The sequence below is a fragment of the Notamacropus eugenii genome, chromosome 6 (assembly GCF_028372415.1).
Source record: "Notamacropus eugenii isolate mMacEug1 chromosome 6, mMacEug1.pri_v2, whole genome shotgun sequence".
Taxonomy (NCBI): domain Eukaryota; kingdom Metazoa; phylum Chordata; class Mammalia; order Diprotodontia; family Macropodidae; genus Notamacropus; species Notamacropus eugenii.
The window spans coordinates 110,244,165-110,270,420 of record NC_092877.1 but is presented as its reverse complement, the minus strand read 5'-3'; positions in this window follow the sequence as shown (position 1 = coordinate 110,270,420).

The following is a 26,256-nucleotide window of genomic DNA, read 5'->3' as shown; positions in this document are numbered from 1 at the left end:
ATGACAGAAGGAAGCACAGATTGAGGGAAGTGCTAGTTAGAAACAAAACACTGTTGAGGAGGGACAGGGTGAGGAGAGAAAAAAATGACAAACAGGAGGATTATAAGACAGAGGGGGAAACATAGTAATCATAACTGTGAGAAAAATCCAACAAATTTATCTGATAAATGACTCATTTCTCAAATATATAGAGAGCTGAGTCAAATTTGTGAAAACTGCAAGTCATTTCTCAATTGATAAATGATGAAAGAATTTAAATAGGTAATTTTCAAATGAAGAAACAAAGTTATCTATAGTCATATAAAACTTTCTAAATCACTATTGCTTAGAGAAGTACAAAGTAAACCAACTTTTAGGTATCACCTCCCACCTATCAAATTAGATAATATGACAGAAAGGGAAAATGACATATTTCGAAGGAGATATGGGAAAACTGGGAGACCAAAGTACCATTTCTGGAGTTGTAAACTGATTCAAACATGCTGGAGAGCAATTAGGAACTCTGCTCAAAGGGCAAGAAAATCATGTACACCATTTAGTCCAGCAATGCCCGAAGTAGATCTGCATCACACAAAAAAAAATTAGAAAAAGAAAAGGGCCTAGATGTACAAAAATATTTATAGCAGCTTTTGGGGTAGTAAAGAACTGGAAATTAAAGGCATACCCATCAATGGGAGAGTGGCTGAACAATTTATGGTAATATGATTGTAATGGAATGCTATTGGGCTACAAGAAACGATGATAAGGATGCTTTCAGAAAAACCTGGAAAGACTTACATGAATCCATACAAATTGAAGGGAGGAGAACAAGAAGAGTGCATACCATAACAGCAATACATAATGATCAGCTGCGACTAGCTTAGATTTTATGATAAATATAATAAAGCAAGTCAGTTCTGAAGGTCTTGTGACGGAAAATGCTATCCATCTCCAGAGAAAGAACTGATGGAGTCTGAATGAAGACAGAAGAAAACTTTTTAAAACATTCTTCTTTTTCCTTATTTTTTGTCTGTTTTCTTTCACGGCATGACTAACATGGGAATACATTTTACATGACACCACAGTGCATAACCTATATTAAATTGGTGACCTTCTCAAGGAGGGGCGAAAAGAGAGAGAGAGACAGACAGACAGAGACAGAGAGACAGAGAGACAGAGAGAGACAGAGAGAGAGACAGAGACAGAGAGAGACAGAGACATAGAGAGAGACAGAGACAGAGAGAGAGACAGAGAGAGAGACAGAGAGACAGAGACAGAGAGACACACACAGAGAGACACAGAGAGAGAGAGAGAGAGAGATAATTTGGTCAAATTTTTAAAAGTGTCAAAATAATTTTTACTTGTAATTAGGAAAAATAAAATATTAAACAAGAGATTATCAGTGAATTCCTTATTGTCAATTCAACTACTTCCCTAACTCCTGTTCTTTACTGATATGTTAATATGTTGATATTAAATATATTTTACATAATATATCATTGTCTCTTTTTTACATTTGCTATTCTTTCCCTTCCTATAATATCTTCTTCAGGAATCTTATTCACAATGATTGTTTTGGCTAGCTCGAAAATAATCTTCGGATTTAATTTTTCTTGAAATTTGAGATTTATAAATACAACTACCTTCAGAATATTTTCAATTAAGCATCTTTCTAACACCTCAAATCCAACAGGTCCAAAACTAAATTCTAAAATGTCTTATTTCACTATTACTACCTGTGGCGCGACATATCATTTCATCTGTCATATTTATAAAAACACCATTTTTTATTCTCTTTCTCACTCCTTGAAACCAGTTATGTCAACCTCTTTATTACATCTCTACAACACCTCCCACATCTATTTTCCAAATCTTAATGCAAACAACCAGAAGGCCTTATTACCATCTCACTGCCAACATTTGTTTGGAATATTGCAATAGCTGCTTTACTGGTTTTCCTGCATCCACTTTCATTTTTCTTCATTCAATTCTTGTAGAAAAGACATTGTAATGTGTTTAAAATGATTTGTTTCACTCTCCTACTAAATAATTGATAGCACCTCTTCTCAAAGAAAATGCAAAGTTCTCTGTGTGGCACTTGTGGTCGTTCAGAAACTCATGCCAACCTACCTTTACATCTTATTACTCTCTCCCATACCCCAATTAAATAGTACAAGCTTCTGCCACTCAACACGTTTTAAATTCTTACATCTCCATGTATTAATTAAAATTTTCCTAATATTAGAGGTGTTTTATTATTATTTTTTCATTTAACAAATTTACATCTGGTAAAGCCAAACTCAAATTCTACCTACTCTGTACTCTTCCTTTATGCTTTTGGATGGCGAAAAAAAAAGTTCCCAATCATCTTATGTACTTATGGTATATTACTTCTCTACAATATTTTCTTTATTGGTACTTTTGGACTTGATACTTGCTAAGGTAGTTCATAATTCAAAATCTATGTTTTCCAACCCCAAAACTAGATGAGAAAAATCTAATTCACTATATAAATGTTTCTTAAGGCTTTCAAAGACATGATTTTAACAATTTTACTATATTATAGTAAGCAATGAATAATTGAAAATAGGCATTTTATAAGGTTTGCCAATTGAATAAATTAATGGACTAATGGTAACATGGTACCATATACAAAAATTCTTGTGTCTATCACTTATTTACTTGATTATTTGTGTTTATTGAATTTCATTAACAGCAATTTCAACTGCTAAAATAAGTTATTACTCTGCAATACAGAATGCAAAGCATTATATGTATATATACATATATGTGTATATGAACATAATCATGAATATGGAATCATGTGAGAAAGATAATGTTACACTTCATATGATTTTTATGCAGTGAGCAGTGAAATCAAAGGGAGATGGGCCTCATATATATCACAAAATTCTTATTAAGGTTCTTTCATCTTGGCAGAAAAATATGGAAATCAAATTGTTTTGTATCAGTTGTCGAAAAACTGAACAAACTGTTCAACACAATATTATCTTTCCATAATAAATAAAAAACACAAGGAATTCATAAAAGTGCAACATAAACTTTATAAATAGATACAGGATAATGTAAAGCAAAACTAAGTGAAGAATAATTAAAATATCCAAAATGAGGAAAACTCACTATAATAAATGGCAATGAAATAGTAAGTATCCAAGAAATAATACTAAAAAGCACACAAGACATAGTTAATTGTGTTAACAAGTCTTGGACCTAGAGAACAGATGATAAAATATGTCCCTCCATTCAATTACATATTTTTCCAAAGTAGCCTGTGTTAATTGATTTTATTTAACTATTATTTAGCATAGGTTTCATTTGGGGTAGGAAATAAATTTCTAAAAATGATTGAAACACCAGTAATGAGTAATAACAAGTTTGGTTTATTGCACTTTTACTAGTCAATGTTAGAACTAGCAGTGAGAGAAGTGTATTTGTTTAGCTTCCTCTTTAAGGTAATGCTTAGGTAGAATGTAAGCAATTCCAGAAATTCCAACATATTAGGATAAATTCATCTATTAGTCAATTAAAAGGAGAGGCTAGGGAGAGAATTCTGGGAAGACAGCAGAATAGGTTAGAAAATTTCAGTTTCTTAAGATTTTTCATCCACAGAAGAGATAAATTAGGTCCTCTAAGTGAATATCAAACAGTGAAAATAAGTAAGAGTAGGGGCAGAACAGGGGTCCTCTTGGGACAATAAGAGAAGACCTGAACTAAAATCCCAGAACTAGATTTCTTGCTTGTGAAGAGTAAACACCTTCAGGCTAGGCTCCTCCTTAACAAATAGAGGCTAGGGACTTAAACAACAAATGGCAAGTTCTGGAGATAGTTGGATTGGAAATCTGCCTAGGTCACACTCACATGAACCTTTACCCCCTACACCTCTTTCCCCTTCTCCTCCCACCCAGACAGTGAGTTGAGTGGGCATCTGACCTGGGGAATAACTAGGGAAACTGATGACAAGGACTCAGCTGTGTTGAGATGAGCAAGGGAGCAAGAAGGAACTAGAACTTGCCCAATGATGCAAAAGCCTTGAGAGAGAATGCCTCAGGCTGTGGGCACTTACTGGAGGCTGTAGATTTCACTTTTGTTCCAGGCAAGATGAGAGAACTGAAGATCTCGAGTACCATCTCACATACTTCAGGGCTAGAGATGATTAAAAAAATTAAGCTATTACCACTAAAAATATATAGACTGGACCCTGAAAATTTAGATCAGGTCTCAGGGGACTATTTTTCAATCCACAAACACAAAAGACAACTTAGAAAGTCAGAAAGAAAGGTTTCAAAGACCCAGGAGAGAGTGGAGCACAGTCTTATCCTAGTCTCAGGGTGGCAGGAGTGGAGCAGTGGCTGTTTCCAGGGTGGTTAGCACACAAATCATGGAGGAATATAGTGACTGCTCAAAGTAGGGTTGCAGGAATATCTTTGCTGACATGGAGGCAGAATTATCAGGCCCATGTTTAGATCTCAATCATAAAACTGGGTGTCAGTCCTGGGGCAAGAAGGAGCACTGTCATGGGAAAGCTTATGGTAACAGTGAATCCTCTTCACAGTCCCAAGACAGAAGAGAGTGCCTGTAGTCACTCACAGACAAGTCAGGGAATAAATACCTCTCCTTTGATGATAAAACCTTGGAAGAATCGAAAATGTACATGTCCCTAGGAATGTCTCTGAAAACAGTTGCATAAACCCCTGAAGATTAGGACAGTACACCCTCCAGACTAAAAGCATAGTCCTATTTTTTTTTAGTTTTTTAAAGATTTAATTTATAGATTTATTTATTTATTTTTAGATTTTGACATTCATTTCCACAAAATTTTGAGTTCCAATTTTTTTTTGCCATCTCTCCCCATCCTCCACCCCATAGTACTTTGAATTCTGATTACTCCTTCCCTTAATGTGCCCTCTATTCTATCACACCCCACCCTTCCCTGATCCCCATCTTCTCTCTTGTCTTATAGGGCAAGATAAAATTCTATACCCCATTACCTGTATTTCTTATTTCCCAGTTATATGCAATAACAATTCTCAATATTCATTTCTAGTACTTTGAATTCCAACTTCTGTCCCTCCCTCCCTCTCCATCCATCTCAACTGAGAAGGCAAGTAATTCAATACAGTCTGTTTCATTTTGCAAAAGATTTCTGTAATAGTCATGTTGTGTAAGATTAACTGTATTAGAGTGAAAGATGGCGGAGTGAAAGCAACGACTCACCTAAGCTCCTGGAAAAACTACTCTGGATATCTCCGGGGGGAGAGTCTGACCAGACTTTGGAGGTGTAGAATCCAGTGGGTGACAGACTTTGACGGATTCGGAGCCCAGGCTGGACCGGAGGGTCCACGGGAGGGATCTGTTCCGCGGGGGTAAGACCCCAGTGCACAGCGCAGCGCGGTCGGCGCGGCAGGGCGGAGGGGACCAGAGGAGCCCGAGAGTGGCGGGCGAGACCAGCGGAGCAGGAGATAAGCCAGGCCGAGCCGGTGAGAGCCGCTGAGTGCCAGACATCAGCGCAGCACCCCTGAAATCTTCAGCCTGAAGACGGACTTTGGTGGGTCACTACTTGAACTTCCAGGAACTGGGATGGCAGAGTGATCAGTAAGTGCTCTCTCCTCCCCCCTGATGACCGTGAGGGAACCATAAAATTCTTCCCCAGATTAATCCTGGATCAGCGGGAACAGCAGAAGGGGGAGGGTGGTCTCATAACACCAGAGGCTGGAAAAGTGGCAAAGGGGGATTCTTCCTACTGTGGTGGAGGCGATCTGGAGGGACAGACGACCCAGGGCAGAGAAAATTCGCACTGAGACCCAGGCAAGCCTCAGAGCCAGGAGACGAGCCCCAGGAGGAGCGGGAACACGCATTAGCTTCTAGGCGTGCCCCAGCCCTCCAGGGGAAAAGGGAAGACAATAGGGAAGCTGGGATCACCCCCTGACCTTGCCTTTGCCTCAAGTCAGCTGAGGAGATATCCTGAGGACAGACCACCCCTCCCACATACCTAACAAGCTAACCCCAGGGTTGATCGGGGAAACAAAAAACAAAAGCCTGCTTTTAGCCCAGACACACATCAGCTCAACTTAAAGATCTGTACCTTCTGACTGAAAGAACCAAAAGCTACAACACTCAGCCAACATCATGAATCTGAAAAAGTAGACGAAAAGTGAAAAAAACATAGAATCTTTCTATGGGGATAAGGACCAAAACACAAACACCAAAGAGGTTAGAGCTGAGACTGTACTTCCATCTGAAACCTCAGATGGGACTATGAATTTCGCGCAAGCACAACTAGATTACCTGGAACGTCTGAAGAAGGATATAAAAGAAAAACTGGCCAATGATTTTAAAACTATAAAAAAAGAATTCACTGATGAGAACATCAACCTGAAAAAGAAAATTGAAGAAATGGAAAAGGAAGTTCAAAAATTAACTGGAGAGAATAATTCCCTAAAAGGAAGAGCTAATCAAATGGAAAAGGAAACCCAAAACCTAATTGGGAAAATTGATCAGATGGAAAAGGAAACCCAAAACCTAACTGGGAAAATTGGTCGAATGGAAAAAGAAGTACAAAAATTAAATGGAGAAAATAGCTCCTTAAAGGGAAAAATTGGTCAGATGGAAAAGGAGATGGAAAAGCTAACTGAAGAAAACACTACAATGAAGATTAGAATTGGGCAAGTAGAAACTAATGACTCAATGAGGCAACAAGAATCAGTCAAACAAAATCTAAAGAATGAAAAGATAGAAGAAAATGTAAAATATTTAATTGGAAAAACAACTGACCTGGAAAATAGATCCAGGAGAGAAAATCTAAGAATTATTGGCCTGCCAGAAACCCATGATGAAGAAAAGAGTCTGGACAATATCTTCCAGGAAATCATCAAGGAAAACTGTCCAGAAGTACTAGACTCAGAGGGCAAAATAGTCATCGAAAGAATCCACCGTTCCTCTCCCGAAAGGGATCCCAAACTCAAAACCCCAAGAAATATAGTTGCCAAATTCCAGAGCTATCAAGTGAAGGAGAAAATACTACAAGCAGCCAGAAAGAAACAATTCAAATATCAAGGACACACAGTCAGGATCACACAGGACCTTGCAGCTTCTACATTAAAAGATCGAAAGAATTGGAACCCAATATTCCGTAAGGCAAAGGAGTTGGGACTTCAATCAAGGATCAACTACCCAGCAAAGTTCAGCATAACATTTCAGGCAAGGAGAAAGTCATTCAACGAAATAAGGGATTTCCAGAGCTTCCTGACCAAAACACCAGAACTCAATAGACAATTTGATCTTCAAATGCAGGTCTCCAGAGAATCATAAAAAGGTAAACAGAGGGGAAAAAACAAAAACAAAAACTTGCTACTCAATTAGGGCAAACTGTTTACCTCCCTATAAGGGAAGATGATACCTGTTAATCTTGAGAACTGTGCAGCTATTATGATAAAAGGGATATATGTAGAGGGAACGGGCATAAAGTAAATGATGTCATGTCAAAAATATGATTTAAGTATGAGAAGGGAATGTAATAGGAGGTGTGGAAAGGGGGAAGCAGAAAATGGCAAATTATATCACAGGAAGAAGTACAAAACTATAGTAGAGGGAAGGAGGGGAGGGAGATGAGCATAGTTTGAGAGGTACTCTCATCTGATTTGTTCAAAGGAGGGAACAATAATCTTAAGTAGATAAGCCTAACTAGCTCTATAGGTAGTAGGAGGGGAAGGGGGAAGAAAGGGGAGGGTGGCTAAAAGGGAGGAAAGAAGCAATAAGAATAAAGGGGACAAAAAGGGAGGGGGGTCAAAAGAAGGAGGGGAAGGCTGCAGGAGGAGGGGGAGAAAAGTGAATACTATTGAGGAGGGGAGGGGAAACGGGAGAGCTAAAAGCACAAATGGTGGGAAAGAGGTTGGAGGGAAATACACAGATTGTAATCATAACTGTGAATGTGAATGGAATGAACTCTCCCGTAAAACGGAGACGGATAGCAGAATGGATTAAAAGCCATAATCCAACAATATGCTGCTTACAAGAAACACATTTGAAACGGGGGGATACACATAGGATAAAGGTCAAAGGATGGAGCAGAATATATTGTGCTTCAGCTCATGTAAGAAAGGCAGGAGTAGCAATCCTAATCTCAGACAAAGCAAAAGCAGAAATAGATCTAATCAAAAGGGATAGGGATGGAAACTATATCCTGCTAAAAGGCACCATAGACAATGAAGCAATATCATTACTAAACATGTATGCTCCAAGTGGTATAGCATCCAGATTCTTAGAGGAGAGGTTGGGGGAGTTGAAGGAAGAAATTGATAGCAAAACTATACTAGTGGGGGACCTCAACCTCCCCCTCTCTGAACTCGATAAATCCAACCTCAAAATAAACAAGAAAGAGGTTAAGGAGGTAAATAAAACTCTGGATAAGGTAGATATGATAGATCTTTGGAGAAAATTAAATGGGAATAGAAAGGAATATACTTTTTTCTCAGCGGTACATGGAACATTTACAAAAATTGACCATGTACTAGGACATAAAAATCTCACAATCCAGTGCAAAAAGGTAGAGATAATCAATGCATCCTTTTCAGATCATAATGCATTAAAAATTACATGTAATAAAAGGCCATGGAAAGAGAAACCAAAAATCAATTGGAAACTAAATAATCTAATTCTAAAGAAGGGTTGGGTTAAAGAAGAAATCATAGACACAATCAACAACTTCATTCAAGAGAATGACAATAGTGAGACAACATACCAAAACTTATGGGATACTGCAAAAGCAGTTATTAGGGGAAGTTTTATATCTCTGAATGCTTACATAAATAAAATAGAGAAAGAGGAGATCAATGACTTAGGCTTGCAGTTGAAAAAGCTAGAAAAAGAACAAATTGAAAATCCCCAAGTAAATACCAAATTAGAAATACTGAAAACCAAAGGAGAGATTAATAAAATTGAAATTAAGAAAACTATTGAATGAATAAATAAAACCAATAGTTGGTTTTATGAAAAAACTAATAAAATTGATAAACCTTTGGTCAATCTGATTAAAAAAAAGAAAAAAGAAAACCAAATTACTAATATTAAAAATGAAAGGGGTGAACTCACCTCCAATGAGGAGGAAATTAAAACAATAATTAGAAACTACTTTGCCCAACTTTATGCCCACAAATTCGATAATCTAAACGAGATGGATGAATATTTTAAAAAATACAAATTGCCCAGATTAACAGAAGAGGAAGTTGAATACTTAAACAATCCCATCTCAGAAAAAGAAATTGAACAAGCCATCAATGAACTCCCTAGGAAAAAATCTCCAGGGCCAGATGGATTCACAAGTGAATTCTATCAAACATTTAAAGAACAGTTAATTCCATTACTACATACACTATTCTTGAAAATTGGGGAAGAAGGAGTCCTCCCAAATTCTTTCTATGATACAAATATGGTTTTGATACCCAAACCAGGAAGAGACAAAACAGAGAAAGAAAATTATAGACCAATTTCCCTAATGAATATAGATGCAAAAATTTTAAATAAGATTCTAGCAAAACGAATACAGCATCTTATCACGAGATTAATACATTATGATCAGGTAGGATTCATACCAGGACTACAGGGCTGGTTCAATATTAGGAAAACTGTTAGCATTATTGATCATATCAACAACAAAGCTAACAAAAACCACATGATTATCTCAATAGATGCAGAAAAAGCTTTTGACAAAATACAACATCCATTCCTACTAAAAACACTGGAGAATGTAGGAATAAAGGGAACTTTCCATAAAATAATAAGCAGTATCTATCTAAAACCTTCAGCAAGCATTATATGCAATGGGGATAAGCTAGATGCATTCCCAATAAGATCAGGGGTGAAACAAGGTTGTCCATTATCACCACTATTATTTAATATGGTACTAGAAATGTTAGCTGTAGCAATTAGACAAGATAAAGATATCCAAGGAATTAAAATAGCCAAAGAAGAAACTAAGTTATCACTCTTTGCAGATGATATGATGATTTACCTAGAGAATCCCAGAGATTCAAGTAAAAAATTACTAGAATTAATAAACAACTTTGGCAAAGTTGCAGGGTACAAAATAAACCCACACAAATCTTCTGCATTCCTATATATTAGCAACAAAGTCCAACAGCAAGAGATAGAAAGAGAAATCCCATTTAAAGTTAGGGTAGACAGTATAAAATACTTAGGAGTCTACCTGCCAAAACAAACCCAGGGATTATATGAACGCAATTACAAGACACTTTTTGCACAAATAAAGTCAGACTTAAGTAAGTGGAAAAACATTAGTTGCTCATGGGTAGGCCGGGATAATATAATAAAAATGACAATTCTACCCAAATTAATATACCTATTTAGTGCCATACCAATTAAACTATCAGACAATTACTTTCTAGAGCTGGACAAAATAATATCAAAATTCATTTGGAAAAACAAAAGGTCCAGAATATCAAAGGGACTAATGAAAAGAAATGCTTGGGAAGGTGGCCTAGCGCTACCAGACCTCAAACTGTACTATAAAGCAGCAATTATCAAAACCACTTGGTATTGGCTAAGAAACAGAGAGGTAGACAAGTGGAATAGACTTGGCACTCAAGATGCAGTAGGCAAGGAATATAGCAACCTTCTGTTTGATAAACCCAAGGACCCCAGCTTCTGGGAAAAGAACTCATTGTTTGACAAAAATTGCTGGGAAAACTGGATAACAGTGTGGTGGAAATTAGGCATAGACCCATACCTGACACCGTACACAAGAATAAAGTCCAAATGGGTACATGATTTAGGTATAAAGATTGATACCATGAATAAACTGGAGAAGCAAGGAATAGTGTATTTATCAGATCTATGGAGAAGGGAAGAATTCTTTACTAAAGGAGAGATAGAATGCATTATGAAATGCAAAATGGATAACTTTGATTACATTAAACTGAGAAGTTTTTGCACAACCAAACCCAATGCAACCAAAATCCGGAGGGATGTAGTAAATTGGGAAAGAATTTTTACAGCTAAGCTCGGGGATAAAGGCCTCATTTCTAGAATATATAGAGAATTGATCCAAATGTATAATCATACAAGTCATTCCCCAATTGATAAATGGTCAAAGGATATGAACAGGCAATTTTCAGAGGAAGAAATTAAAGCTATCTGTAATCATATGAAAAAATGCTCTAAATCACTATTGGTTAGAGAGATGCAAATCAAAACAACTCTGAGGTACCACATCACACCTATAAGATTGGCAAACATGACAGAACAAGAAAATGATAAATGCTGGAGAGGATGTGGGAAAGTTGGAACACTAATTCATTGTTGGTGGAGCTGCGAGCGCATCCAACCATTCTGGAGAGCAATTTGGAACTATGCCCAAAGGGCTACAAAAATGTGCATACCCTTTGACCCAGCAATATCGCTACTAGGACTATATCCCCAAGAGATCATAAAAATGGGAAAGGGTCCCACATGTACAAAAATATTTATAGCAGCACTCTATGTAGTTGCCAAAAACTGGAAGTCAAGGGGATGTCCATCAATTGGGGAATGGCTGAATAAATTATGGTATATGAATGTAATGGAGTACTATTGTGCCATAAGAAATGATGAACAAGAAGACTTCAGAGAGGCCTGGAAGGACTTATATGACCTGATGCTGGGTGAAAGGAGCAGAACCAGGAGAACTTTATGCACAGCAACAACCACAGTGTGTGAGAGTTTTTTCTGGTAGACTTAGATTTTTGTAATAACACAAGAACTTCTTACCAAAAAAAAAAAAAAAAATCCCAATGGAGGATCTCAAGGCAAAATGCCTGCCACACTCAGAGAGAGAAATATGGAAGTCACTCACATATTGTAGCAGATCATGTTTGTGTATGTGTATGTGTTTGTGTATCATGTTCTGATTTGTTATACGATTTCTTTCATTTATCTTAGTCTGACTACATGGCATGACTATAGTGAAAATATACTCAATAGGAAAGTATATGTAGAATCTATACAGAATTGTATGCAGTCGTGGGGAGGGAGGGGGGTAGTGGGGGGTAGCTGGGGGGGATAAAATCACAATTGTATGGCAGTGATTGTTAAATATTACAAAATAAAAAAAAAGGGAAAAAAAAAAAAGATTAACTGTATTACCCTCCATCCTACCCTGTCCCCACATTTTTTCCTCTCATTTGACCTTGTCTCTTCCCAAAAGTGTTTACTTCTAGTTTCTCCCTTCTCCCATTTGCCTTCCCTTTTATTAGCCCCTGACCCCACTTGTTCTCTTCTCCCCTACTTTTCTGTGGTGTAAGATAGATTTTTGTACCAAATTTAATGAGCATGTTATTCCCTCATTAAGCCTTATGTGAAGAAATTAAGCTTCACTTTCCCCCCTCTCACCTCCTCCCTTTTCTCCTACACTGAACAAGTTTTTTTTTATCTCTTTTATAAGTGATACCCTGCCCCATTCCACTTCTCCCTTTCCCCTCCCAATATTTTCCTCTTTCACCCCTTATTTTTATGTTAATTTTATTGGGGATATCATCTTTTCTGATTCAACCCAACCTGTACTCTTTCTCTATATATGTGTGAGTGTGTCTGTGTGTATGTGTGTAATTCCTCCACCTAACCAAATACTGAGAAAAGTCTCAAGAGTTACAAATACTATCTTTCCATCTAGGAATGTAAATAGTTCAGCTTTAGAAGGTCCTTTATGATTGTCTTTCCTGTTTTCCTTTTCATGTTTCTCTTGATTCTTATGTTAGAGTGTCCTCTACATCATTGAATGACCACTTATTCTCTAGAAACATTATAGTCAGTTTTGCTAGGTAGGTGATTCTTCGTTTTAATCCCAGTTCCTTTGACTTCTGGAATGTCTTATTCCAAACCCTTTTCATCCCTTATTGTAGAAGCTGCCAGATCCTGTGTTATACTGATTGTATTTCTACAATACTCGAATTGGTTCTTTCAAGCTACTTGCAATATGTTCTCCTTGACCTGGGAACTCTGATATTTGGCTACAATATTAATAGGAGTTTCTCTTTTTGGGTCTCCTTCAGGAGGTTATCAGTGGATTCTTTCAATATTTATTTTGCCTTCTGGTTCTAGAATGTCAGGTCAGTTGTCCTAGGATAATGTCTAGGTTCTTTTTTTGATCATGACTTTCAGGTAGTCCCATAACTTTTAAATTGTCTCTCCTGGATATATTTTCCAGGTCAGTTGTTTTTCCGATGAGGTGTTTCACATTATTTTCTGTTTTTTTCAATCTTTTGGCTTTGTTTTGTAACTTCTTGGTTTACTCCATAGTCATTAGCTTCCCTGAAATCGATTCTCTCTTTTGAAGAACTATTTTGTTCAGTAAGCTTTTGAACCTTCTTTTCTATTTGGCTAGTTCTGCTTTTTAAAGCCTCCTTCTGCTCTTTGGGTTTTTGGACCTCTTTTTCCAATTGAGTTAGCCTATTTTTAAAGGTATTACTTCCCTCAGCATTTTTTGGTTCTCCTTTATCAAGTTTCTGACTTGTTTTTCAAGCTCTTATGTAGCTTGAACCCATTTCATATTCATTTTGAAAGTAGTAGAGGGAGAAACCTTGACGTCTTCTGACAGTATGCCTTGTTCTTCTTCATCTGAAAGGATGGAAGAAGATACCTTCACCAAGAAAGTGACTTTCTATGATCTTACTTTTTTCCCTTTTTGGGACATTTTCCTAGCCAGTTACTTGACTTCTGCATCCTTTGTCAAGAGTAGGGTCATGTTCTCCTCCTCCCCCCATAATATGCTCAAAGCTGAAGTTTAGATCAGCTGCTCAATTCCCCTGGGGCCTTAAGCTAAACTGCCTGGAAAATGGACCCAAGCTGCTTCTGCAGTCAATGTAGCAGCCTGCCTCCCACTGTTGCTGCTACTGCTGCCCCTCTGCTGCCACCTGGGGCCAGTGCTGTGGGGACAACACTCACCTCTCACCCAGCTGGGAAAGCCCTCCCACACTGACCTTTGGAGTTTTCTTTGTTGCTTGTGAAGTGAGGGATCTGGGGCCCTCCCTGCTGGGGATTGTGCCCTGGGGGTCTATTCTGGTCCTGTTCCTCCCTGTTCTGCATAGCCAGGGCTGGGCTCTGCTCTGCTCAGCATCCTGTGAGATAGACCTTTCTTGTTGGCCTTCTAGGTTACCTTTGGCTGGAAACCTCTTTCACTTTGTTGTTCTCTGGATTCTGCTGCTCTAGAATTTGATGACAGTCATTTTCTACAGGTATTTTGTGGGCTGTGGGGGAAACACTAGAGTATATGCAACTTTCTGCCTTGCCATCTTGGCTCCCTATTTTAATTCTTCTATACAACATGACTAAGGTTAAAATATATTTAATAGGAATGTATGTTTAGAACCTATATAAAACTGTGTGCCATCTGAGGGAGGGATTGAGGAGCTTGGGGGAAAAGGGGGAGGCAGTTGAAAAATCTGTGATATATGGAAATGATTGTAGATCACTGAAAACAAATAAATTAAATAAAATTTTAAAAAACAGAATGAAAAGACAGAAGACAATGTGAAATATCTCATTGGAAAAAAATAAGCTGACCTTGAAATTAGAGCCAAGAGAGATAATTTAAAAATTAATGAACTACCTGAAAGCTATGTTCAAAAGAGCCTAGACGTCATCTTTCAAGAAATTTTCAAATAAGAGGCAGAGAAAAGATGGTGGAGTGAGAGCAACTAATCACCTAAGCTCTTATACAAACTCTTCCAGGTACCTCTAAAAGGGTAATCTGACCAGAATTTGGAGAAGCAGAATCCAATAGGAGATAGACCATGACAGATTAACAGCCAAGGACAGACTGGAAGGTCAACAGGAAGGATTTGTTCCACAGGGCTGAAGAAACACAGAGCAGACAGTGCACAGGCTGTACCAGCACTTCCCTGCCATGGCAGGGCTGAGCTGGACGCCCTGTGTGCTCACTGTGGAATCTCAGGCAAATCAGCTCAGTTCAAAAGGCCAGAGGAACTGAGCAAGTGAGAGCCATGGAACCCTAGGTATCTACAGCAGCTGTTCATGAGACTATCAGCCTGCAGATTAAATGTCTGTAAGTCACCTACTTGAACTTCCGGGAGTCAAAATGGTGATGTGATCAGTAAATACTCTCTCCCCCTCCCCTAGTTGACCTTGAAAGACCCATAAAATATTTCCACAGAAAAATCCTGAAACAGTGGGATCAGCAGAAGAGGTAAACAGTCTCTTAGCAAGTGAGGTTAGAGAAATCACTAAGGAGGGTCCCTCTTGCTGAGGTTGAAGGGGATCAGTGCAGGATCAGAGCTGTACCAGGCAGCCCTACCTCAGCAAACTGAGAGGAGATCCTGAGCCCCAGGGATTCAAGCCCACCACTGCCAACACCAGGGCCCCAAGTGTGCCTCAGCACTCCATGGGAATCAAGAAGACACTAGGGTAGACGGGATCACCAACCACAGATCTTGCCTATGCTCTAGCTCAACAGAGGACTCCTGCTGTGGGCAACCCATCCCTTCCCCACACTTAGCACAGCTTGCTCCAGGACAACTCCCTAGGAAACACAGAAAGAATTCATCTGGCCTCTGCTTTCTCAAATCAGCCAGCTCAGTACAAGGCAAGCTGTAGTATTTTAACTTCTAATTGAAAGAAATAGAGGCTACAACACACAAAGACTCAAAGTTCAAGGCACAAAAATTGTGAGACAGAGCCCCTTGTGCCCTACAAGAAGAGATCTACTTTAAAAGCTAGGGAAAAGATGATTATCATCATCATGAGTAAGAAGCAAAGCAGAAAAGGAATGATCATAGAATCTTTCTATGAGGACAAGGACCAAAACACAAATATCAAAGTGGTCAGGATTAAGACTGTACTCCTATCCGAAACTTCAGAAGGGACTATGAACTGATTGCAAGCACAAAGAGTACTCTTGGAAGAGCTGAAGAAGCATTTTAAAAGACAAATTAGAGAAATGGAAGAAAAACAGGACAATGATTTTAAAAATATGAGAAAAAGAATTCACTGAAGAGAACAGCTACTTATAAAGGAAAACTGGACAAATGGAAAAGGAAGCACAAAAACTAACTGGAGAAAATAGCTCCTTAAAGGAACAATTGGACAGAAGGAAAAGGAGATGCAAAAGTTAACTGAAGAAAACAAAAATAAAAATTAGAATTGGGCAAGTAGAAGCTAATGACTCTATGAGACATTAAGAATCAATCAAACAGAATCTAAAGAATGAAAACATAGAAGAAAATGTAAAATATGTAATTGGAAAAATAACTGACCTGGAAAATAGACCTAGGAGAAAAAAAAAATCTAAGAATTATTGGTCGACCAATTGGTCTACCAATTGGTCGACCAATAATGATGAAAAAAGAGTCTGGACAATATCTTCTAAGAAATCATCAAGGAAAACTGACCAGAAGTCCTAGATTCAGAGGGCAAAATAGTCATCGAAAGAATTTACCATTCACCTTCTAAAAGATATCTCAAATTAAAAATACCAAGGAAAATCACTGTCAAATTCCAGAACTATGAAGTGAAAGAGAAAATACCACTGGCAGCCAGAAAGAAACCATTCAAATATCAAGTAGATATAGTCAGGATCACCCATGACCTTGCAGCTTCTACATTAAAATATCTAAGGAATTGGAATATGATATTCCATAAGGCAAAGGACCTGGGAGAACAACCAGCGAAGTTGAGCATAACATTTCAGGCAAGGAGATGGACATTCAATGAAATAAGGAGCTTCCAGACCTTTCTGATGAAAAGGCCAGAACTCAAAGCAAAATTGAATCTTCAAACACAAATCTCAAGAGAGGAATAAAAAAGTAAGCAGGGGAAGAAAAAAAATTGTTATTCAGTATAGGCATACTGTTTACATAACTATAAGGGAAGATGACACTTGTTAATCTTGAGAATTGTACATTTATCATGGCTTATAAAAGGGATACACATAGATAGAAGGAGCAGATATAAAGTGAATGATGTGATTATAAAAATGTGATTTAAGAGTGTGAAGGGATTGTAGCAGGAGATGCAATAAGGAGGAGGCAGAATATGGTAAATTACATCACAGGAAGAGGCACAAAATTATAATACAGTAGAGGGAAAGAGGGGAGGGCGATGAGCATTGTTTGATATTTACTGTTGTCTGATTTGGTTCAAGAAGGGAACAACAAGTTAAGTACATAAATCTAACTAGCTCTATAGGCAGCAAGATGGGAAGGGGAAAGAAAATGGAGGGGAGGCTAAAAAAGAAGGAAGAAGTAATAAGAGAAAAGGGAAGTATAAAAGAGGGGCCTGAAAGAAGGAAGGGAAGACTGAGGGAAGTGGAGGTCAAAAATTAAAACTCTATTTTGGAGGGGAAGGGAGAAGGAGAACTAAAAGCAAAAATGATGGAAAAGAGGATGGAGGGAAAGACATAGGAATCATAATTGTGAATGTGAATGGGATGAACTCTGCCATAAAATGGAGATGGATATTAAAATGGATTAAAAACCATAAACTAACCGTATGTTCTTAACAAGAAACACATTTGAAACAGGAGGATGCATGCAGGGCAAAAGTAAAATGTTGGAGCAGAATATATTGTGCTTCATTTGATGTGAAAAAACAGTGGTAGGAATCTTAATCTCAGATAAGGCAAAAGCAGAAATAGATTGAATCAAATGATGTAAGGAAGGAAACTATATCCTGCTAAAATGCACCATAGACAATGAAGTAATACCATTGCTAAACATATATGCTCAAGTGGTGTAGCATCCTAATTCTTAGAGGAGAAGTTAAGGGAGTAACAAGGAGAAATAGAGAGCAAAACTATACTAGTAGGGGATCTCCAACTCCCCCTTTCTGAATGTGATAAATCTAACCACAAAATAAACAAGAAAGAAGTTAAGAAGGTGAATAAAACTCTGAATAAGGTAGATAAGAGAGATCTCAGGAGAAAACTGAATGGGGATAGAAAAAAATATATTTTTTCTCAGTGGTACATGGCACATATACAGAATCTGATTAAGTACTAGGGCATAAAAACCTCACAATCCAGTGCAGAAAGGCAGAGATAGTCAATGCATCTTTCTCAGATCATAATGAAATTAAAATTATATGTAATAAAAAGCCATAGAAAGATAGAGAAAAAATTAATTGGAAACTAAATAACTTATACCTAAGGAATGAGTCAGTTAAACAACGAATCATAGAAACATTCAAGAACTTCATTCAAAAGAATAACAATGATACAACCTACCAAATCTTATGGGATACTGCAAAAGCAGCTTTTAGAAGAAGCTTTATATCTTTGAATGCCTACATGAACAAAATAGAGAAAGAGGAGATCAATGAATTGGGCGTGCAGCTGAAAAAGCTAGAAAATAACAACTTGAAAATCCCCAAATAAATACCAAATTAGAAATACCGAAAACCAAAGGAGAGATTAATAAAATTGAAATTAAGAAAACTATTGAACTAATAAATAACACTAAGAGTTGGTTTTGTGAAAAAACCAATAAAATTGATAAACCTTTGGTCAATTTGATTTAAAAAAAGAAAAAAAAACAAATTACCAATATCAAAAATGAGAAGGGTGAACTCACCTCCAATGAGGAGGAAATTAAAACAATAATTAGAAATTACTTTGCCTCAAAAATTGATAACAGCTCTTTTTGTGTACAAATAATTAGGAACTGAGGAGTTACTGAGGGGTTAATTGGCGAATGATAGAAGAAAGTTGTGGTATATGATTTTGATGGAATACAATTGTCCTGTAAGAAATGAGAAGTAGGAAGTTTTCAGAGGGGGACAATTAGAAAGATTTGTCTAAAGTGATATGAAGTGAGTAAGATTGTGAAAAATTTGTTTAGAGTGCAATATTTTAAGGACGATCAACTGTGAAAGATTTCACTACTCTCAGAAAGACAATGAGCCAAAACAATTACAGAGGACCCATGACAAAAAAATGCTCTTTTTTTCCAGAGAAAAAAACTAATGGACCGAGTGCAGATTGAAATGCATTTTTTCCCTTATTTTTTTCTTATCTTTTTGTATTTCTTTCTTTTGCAACATGGTTGATATTGAAACATATTTTATATGACTTCATACATATAATTTATATCACATTGCTTGCTTTCTGAACATGGCAGGAGTTAGAGAAACAATTAATAACTCAAACGGAAAAAATATATTTAAATGTAATACATAAATATTTAATGAAATAAATATATTTTTAATGTTTATAAAATATACAATGGTCAGATATTTTCTTCCAAGTAGTAGTCAGAAAATAGATCATGGGCTTAGTTTGCTAGAAATGCCTCAAATGAGCTGCCATGTTTTTCCCACCCCAATAACTGTTAGAAATTTGAATATCTTCCTAGGTCTGAAGAGATAATTTAACAGTCTAGTAAAACCAGACCAGAACCTATTTCATAATTACATATATTAGTAACTTTCTCAACAGTAATAAAAGAATTCAAGTGAATCACTCATGCACAAAAAAATCATGAGTAATATCTCACTGTTCTCAGTGCTATTCCTCACCTATCCACTTAATTCTCATACACAAACTTAAAATAAAATAAGTACCATTCATTATAAAACCACTAGACAATGTGGCTTTTAAATCTGTACTATAAACTAGATATAACTAATGCTGTGTGCTTCATTACTAACTTTTTATTCCAAAAATACAGGTTTACCAAAAAAATTTTATTTCAAGACATATTTAAAATACATAATCAACATGTAATTTATTAATACTTATGATAGTCACTTTAATACTGTAAAAAAGGTATGGAAGTGACAAATGGATGCATTAAATATCCACATATTGGCAAGTATTCAGTGTATGCATATAGAGTCAATACATATTTCACTTTGAGCTCATTTTATTTTTGGAGACCAAGTCTGTAGAGTCAAAAGTTAGTGGAGAGTTTTAAAGAAGATGTGGCAAAGAACTTCAAAAGAAACCATTTTTATTAAAATTTATGAGGACATCCTTTTTTGTCTTCAATGTACCTCAAAATGAGGAAATTGAGGATCAATGAAGAAAATTAATTCCCATTTAATTTGCTTCATGAAATGACCTGGATCATTAGTTTCTTCAGATCCTACTCTAAGTTGCATACTTGGTACAATATCTCGTTTGGAGACGAAGAGTTCAAACAAATCATCCACATAATTAAAAATACATTAAAAATACTCTTTAGTAATAACCGTTCTCAAGGTACAGAACCTAAGTCTAGGAAAATCACTAAGGGGGATTCCTCATACTGGGGCAGAGGACCTGAACCCCAAGGAGGTGGAAGCTCACACCAGAATCTTAGGTGCACCTCAAGGGAAATGGGAAGACAATAGGGTAGCAAAATAGTTGTGGAAAGAATCCACCCTTCACCTCCTGAAAGGGATCTTAAACTAAAAACACCACGAAATATTGTTGCTAAATTCCAGAGCTATCAAGTGAAGGAGAAAATGCTACAGGAAGCTAGAGAGAAACCACTCAATCATCAAGGAGCTAGATCACACTAGACTTTGCAGTTTCTATATTAAAAGATCAAATGAATTGGAATATGACATACCACAGGGTAAAGGAGCTGGGACTACAACCAAGGATCAATTGCCCAACAAAGTTAAACATAACATTTCAGGCAAGGAGATGGACATTCAAAGAAGTAAGGGATTTCTAGACCTTCCTGATAAAAAGGCCAGAACTCAATAGAAAATTTGATGTTCAAACTCGATCGCAAGAGGCATAAAAAGGTAAACAGGGGAAAAGAAAATTGTTACTCAATTTGAGCCAATTGTTTACCTCTCTATAAGGGAAGAGGATACTTCTTAGTCTTGAAAATTGTGTATCTATTGTGAAATATTAAAGGAATATACATGGATAGAGGGAACTGTTAGACTTCAAACTTCATTGCAATGAAAGGCCTTAAAAATTCCCAATGGCCTTTTAAGGCAAAATGCCTTCCACATTCAAAGAAAGAACTATGGAATGCAATGAAAGATTGCAAAGATCATTTTCTTTTGTATTACATTTTGGTTGGCTATGTGATTTCTCCCTTTCATTTTAATTGTCTACAACATGTCTATAGTGAAAATATAATTAATAGGAATGTATGTGTAGAACCTATATAAAATTATATGCTTTCTTGGGGAGTGAGGGGGGAGGTTGGCGAGAAGCAGGGGGAGAAAGGGAAAGAAAAAATCTAGATTGTAAGGTAGAGATTGTGGAATGCTGAAAATCAATCAATCACTCAAGCAATAAAGAGATAAATAAATGAATGAACCAAAAAAAAAAATTAAAAAATTCAGTAAAAAATCCTGGTATCAAGGAGGTTAAAAAGAATTTTCACTGACAAAACCTAGAGTCTGAGGAGCTCAGTACAAAAATTCTAAAAGTTGTTTTAATATTCTTCTTCCCCAAAAGACCCACGCTTAGATTCCTGGTCAATAACATAGGGTCAAATTGTCCCCAACTGGCCAAGATCTATGTCATTGATTGCTTGCTCACAATGGTAAAAACTCATACTGTAGTCAGGATATGATAGAATCCTTCACTTCTTCTGCCATTTTCCTGTCACATGATTCCTTCCAATTAAGTGCTTCTTCCAAAACGCCTAGATGCCCACTCCAATTCACTGCTTTAATGTGTCTGTTAGTATAGCTTATAATTATCATTATCTTCATCATCATCATTGTCATCATTATTATTATGTTGATACTAGGTATATTAGTAGGTTCATGGCAAAAAGAGACCACCAGTTTGCTTGAGTCCTGGATATTCTCATTAATTTATAGATGATATGCAAGTAACTATTAAAATAAAGTGGAAGGAGGAAAAACAAGACTTGAAAGTAACTTAAAATTTAGCATTTATCTTAAAGTCACTTTAGAATACATTCTGTCCAAAGTCATATATACTATTAGCTGCATTAGAGAATTCTTTAGTAACAACTGGTGCTGATAATGCTGACTAGCCCTCAATCACAAAATAAAGCGTATGTTGTATTCATCAGTGCATCCTCACCAAGGCAAGGATATGTACTAATAAAAGAGTCATAATGTTTTGTTTTTTTTTAAGTTTCACTGAGGTATGAGAAAGATGAAACATAACAGGGTCACTGATCATGACAGATGGGTAAATGATAACAGACAATTTAGAGAAGGAAGAAAAACTATGGTTTTACTTCATCTTTCTTTAACAAGGACTTTAATCTTTGGATTGGGAAGGATAGAGTTCAAATTATAGCTCTTCTCTTTATATTCTTATAACATTGGTGATATCACTCAATCTCTTTCCCTATCATGTTCACCAATAATTAACTAGAAGGTTAGATGCTTTCTACTAAATCATTTGATGGTACAAATGAGGACATACTGATAACATATCAAATGATATCCACATCAAATGATTAGACATAGGCAAACTGTATCTCAATATGTACCTTGGAAGAAAAAGCAGATTTTATTCCTGAGTGAATATGTCAATGATTTTTTTTTAAATTTAGAACAGATGTGCCTTAACACCAATGACATTCCAATATTTCTTTCAGATATTCAAATAGGGAAAGATGTTGGATTCTTCGAGCACTAGACTAGAGAGCTGGAAATAAATTTCCTGCAAAATTCTCAAATGTATTTATTATTTGTTGCATTCATCTCAACATTCATTCATCAAGAGCCTACTGTGGGCCAGGAGCTGTTCCAGACATTATGAATAGTAATAATAATAAAGAAAACTTACTAAATAGTGTCAACAGTAACTAAACAGTTTCTCCCCTCTAGGAAGGAATAAAAAACATGTGCCTAGATAAATAAATACAGAATTTATGAAAATTAAATTCAGAGTGATATCAGAACAAGCCATCTTTGGTTATATATTGCACCCTACTTACACACTCACCATATCTTTCTCTTGATATTGGGTCATCTTAGATTTTATATAAATACGTCTCTCATGTATGCTATGTATGTTCATAGTTATTGGCTACCATGAAGAATTTTAAAAAATCACCTTTCAGGAATCTTTGCATCTTATTAAATTATTTTAAAAAAGCTTTCTTACTTTATTCCTACCTGCATCCTTAGTTGAACTTTTATTTGAGACAAAGGAGAAAGAAAAGCAAAATAATCTGAAATAGTATTTTTATATGAAAAAGCATGTAATTTTTTTTTCCTAATTTTCCTCTCCCTACACTCACTAAGAGACACTGTGGTATAATGAGAGAAAAACCATCCTCAGTCAGGGACATCTCAGATCAAGTCCTGGTTCTAACATATATTGAAGATGTGACTCTGGGCAGGTAATTTAATTTTTCAGTATTCCTGATGATACTCTCATTTGTGATTTTGTAAGCAACATGGTGTTCTGTATTAGTAGAACAAATCATTTACTGCTGTTTCCTACAATGATAAAACCATATGTTCAATCAAAATGTAAAATGACATCTGGAAATTATCTAATTGGAAAGAAGGGCAATGTTTAATTATTGACTTTCTGAGATCACTGATTTTTCACTTAGTTCATGGTTCACTTCCTTTTAGTGATTTTTGTAAATTTACAAACATAAAATAATTATGCATATTGCCCACTTTATTCTGTTTATTTTGATCTGAATCAGTTAATACCAATCCCTGTATATTTCTCTGAAATTTTCATATTCACAAACTATTACTATGACATGATATTTCATTACATGGATATTACCTAAGTTCAAAACTTTTGAACTGTCTGCTAGATATCTTCAACTGGATGGGAGCAATGATAATAATTTATATTTAGGTAGTACTTCAATTTTACAAAGCATTTTAGAATGACCCTATATCCAAGGTAGTAGAAATGTTATTATCCTCATTATATGGATAGAGGCATTACCATTCAGAGATATTGAGGTTTTTTTTTTCTTTTTTAAAAAGTTTATTTCTTTAATTTTAGTTTTCAACATTCCTTTCCACAAGATTTTGAGTTCCAAATTTTCTCCTCATCTCTCCCCTCCCCCCACTCAAGACATCATGCATTCTGATTACCCCTTTCCCCAATCTTCCCTAACATCTATCACACTCCACCCTTCCCTTATCACCATCTTCTCTCTTTTCTTGTAGGGAAAAATAGATTTCTATACCCCATTACCTGTATTTCTTATTTCCCAGTTGCACGCAAAAGCAATTCTCAACATTCATTCATAAAACTTTGAGTTCCAACTTCTCTCCCTTCCTCCCTCCCCACACATTCCCACTGAGAAGGCAAGCAATTCAATATAGGTTGTACATGGGTAGTTATGCAAAAGACTCCTATAAGAGTCATTTTGTAAAAGACTAACTGTATTTCCCTCCATCTTATGCCCCCATTTATTCTGTTCTCTCTTTTGACCTTGTCCCTCCCTCAAAAGTGTTAACTTCTAATGTCTCTATCTTCCCATTTAAACTCCATTTTATCACCCCCCACAAACACCACTTATTTCATTCTCTCCTACTTTCCTGTGGTGTAAGATAGATTTCATACCAAATTGAGTGTGCATGTTATTCTCACCTTAATCCAAATGTAATGAGAATAATCTCCACTTTTTTGCTCTCACCTCCCCACTTTTCCCCTCCCTTAAAAAAGCTTTTTCTTGCCTCTTTTCTGAGAGATAATTTGCCCCATTCCATTTCTCCCTTTCTCTCCCCAATATATTCCTCTCTTACCCCTTAATTTTATTTTTTAGATGTCATTAATTCCTATTTAACTCAGCCTGTGCCCTCTGTCTATATGTATATAATCCCACTACCTAAATACTGAGAAAAATTTCAAGAGCCACAAATATTATCTTTTCACGTAGGATTGTAAACAGTTCAACTTTAGTAACTCCCTTATTTAGTAAGTCCCTTCCCTTTCTCTCTTTGCCTTTTCATGCTTCTCATGATTCTTGTGTTTGAAAGTCAAATTTTCTATTCACCTCTGGTCTTGTCATCAAGAATGCTAGAAAGTCCTCTATTTCATTGAATGACCATTTTTTTCCACAGGTAGACGTGAAGTCCAGAAGAATGTTGGTTCACCTTAGACAGTGCATATAGTAAGGAGGTAACCCAAGGCTCCTGGTTGGATGAAAAGTTTTTTGGGTTTTTTTGTTTTGTTTTTTTTTGTTTTTTATTGCCTTTAAGGAGTCTCCATAATGTTTCCTAAGGTGTAATTTCTGCTGGGTCCTTTCTAGGGGATGAACTGCCCTTTGTTTCTTACCTACAGAGACATGCATCTTATACTGAAATAAAAGGATGATGCTATTTGTATATTCTAATTAACTGAAGTTTTGCTGTTTATCTTTATGAAGAAAGTTGTTCTTTTTTCAATGAAGACATATTTATTTGATTGAGTCTAGTGAGTTATAAAAAGCTTCCATTCCAGAAAGGGATGAATTTTCCGCTTATAGGATGGAGAAAGTAATTTGGGGAGTACTAAATGGCTTCAAACTATGGACTGATTTACCTAAAGTTGCTAGAACCAGAAAATAGGACATTAAGACACAAGATATATTATAATTGTAAAGTTTCATATACACATATATGCTAATATTATTTTGGATCCCATATAGGTACATTCTCTACTCTGCATTTGCTGCCCTGCCAGATTTCAAAACCACAGAAAAACATGCTTGCCCCAGGATAATATCAACACTTCTAACAACCACGCTGTTAATTGGAGCCTTGATTAACTTCACCTTTCTGTCTCTTCCCCCCCTCTCTTTTGAGGGCTAGTAGGTAGAATATTAAATTCATCCCAGTGTCTTCCTTTATAGAAACAGCATTCTTAGAGCAGTCCTTTCTGTATCTACTGTCCTGCCTCATTTTACCTCCATGGACAAAAATGCCACCAAAATTGGTACTCCCTGTTGTCCTATTCCTTTTCTCTCCTCTCTTTCTCCACCCCCATTTTTCCTGTCTTCTTCTCTGTGTTATCTTAATTTTTAGATGGTAAACTCACTGGGAGCAGGGATTGTTTCCTTTTCTCTTTATTAGTTGTATTCCCAGCACTTAGTACAGTGTCTGGTACATAGTTAATGTTTGTTGGATTGGACTAAATTATTGATATAGATGTTAATGTCTATATGCATATAAATACATATATACACACATAGATAGAGAGAAAGATACATAGACAGAGGTAGAGATGTATGAATAATGCCAAAAAAGATTCATAGAATGGCATTTGACAAATCCCCACTTAGATTTTCTTTAAACTCTTCAAGGTCTGAGGCAATACTGTGCTATGAATCCAGATGCTTGGGAAATCAGATCTTTAAAGCT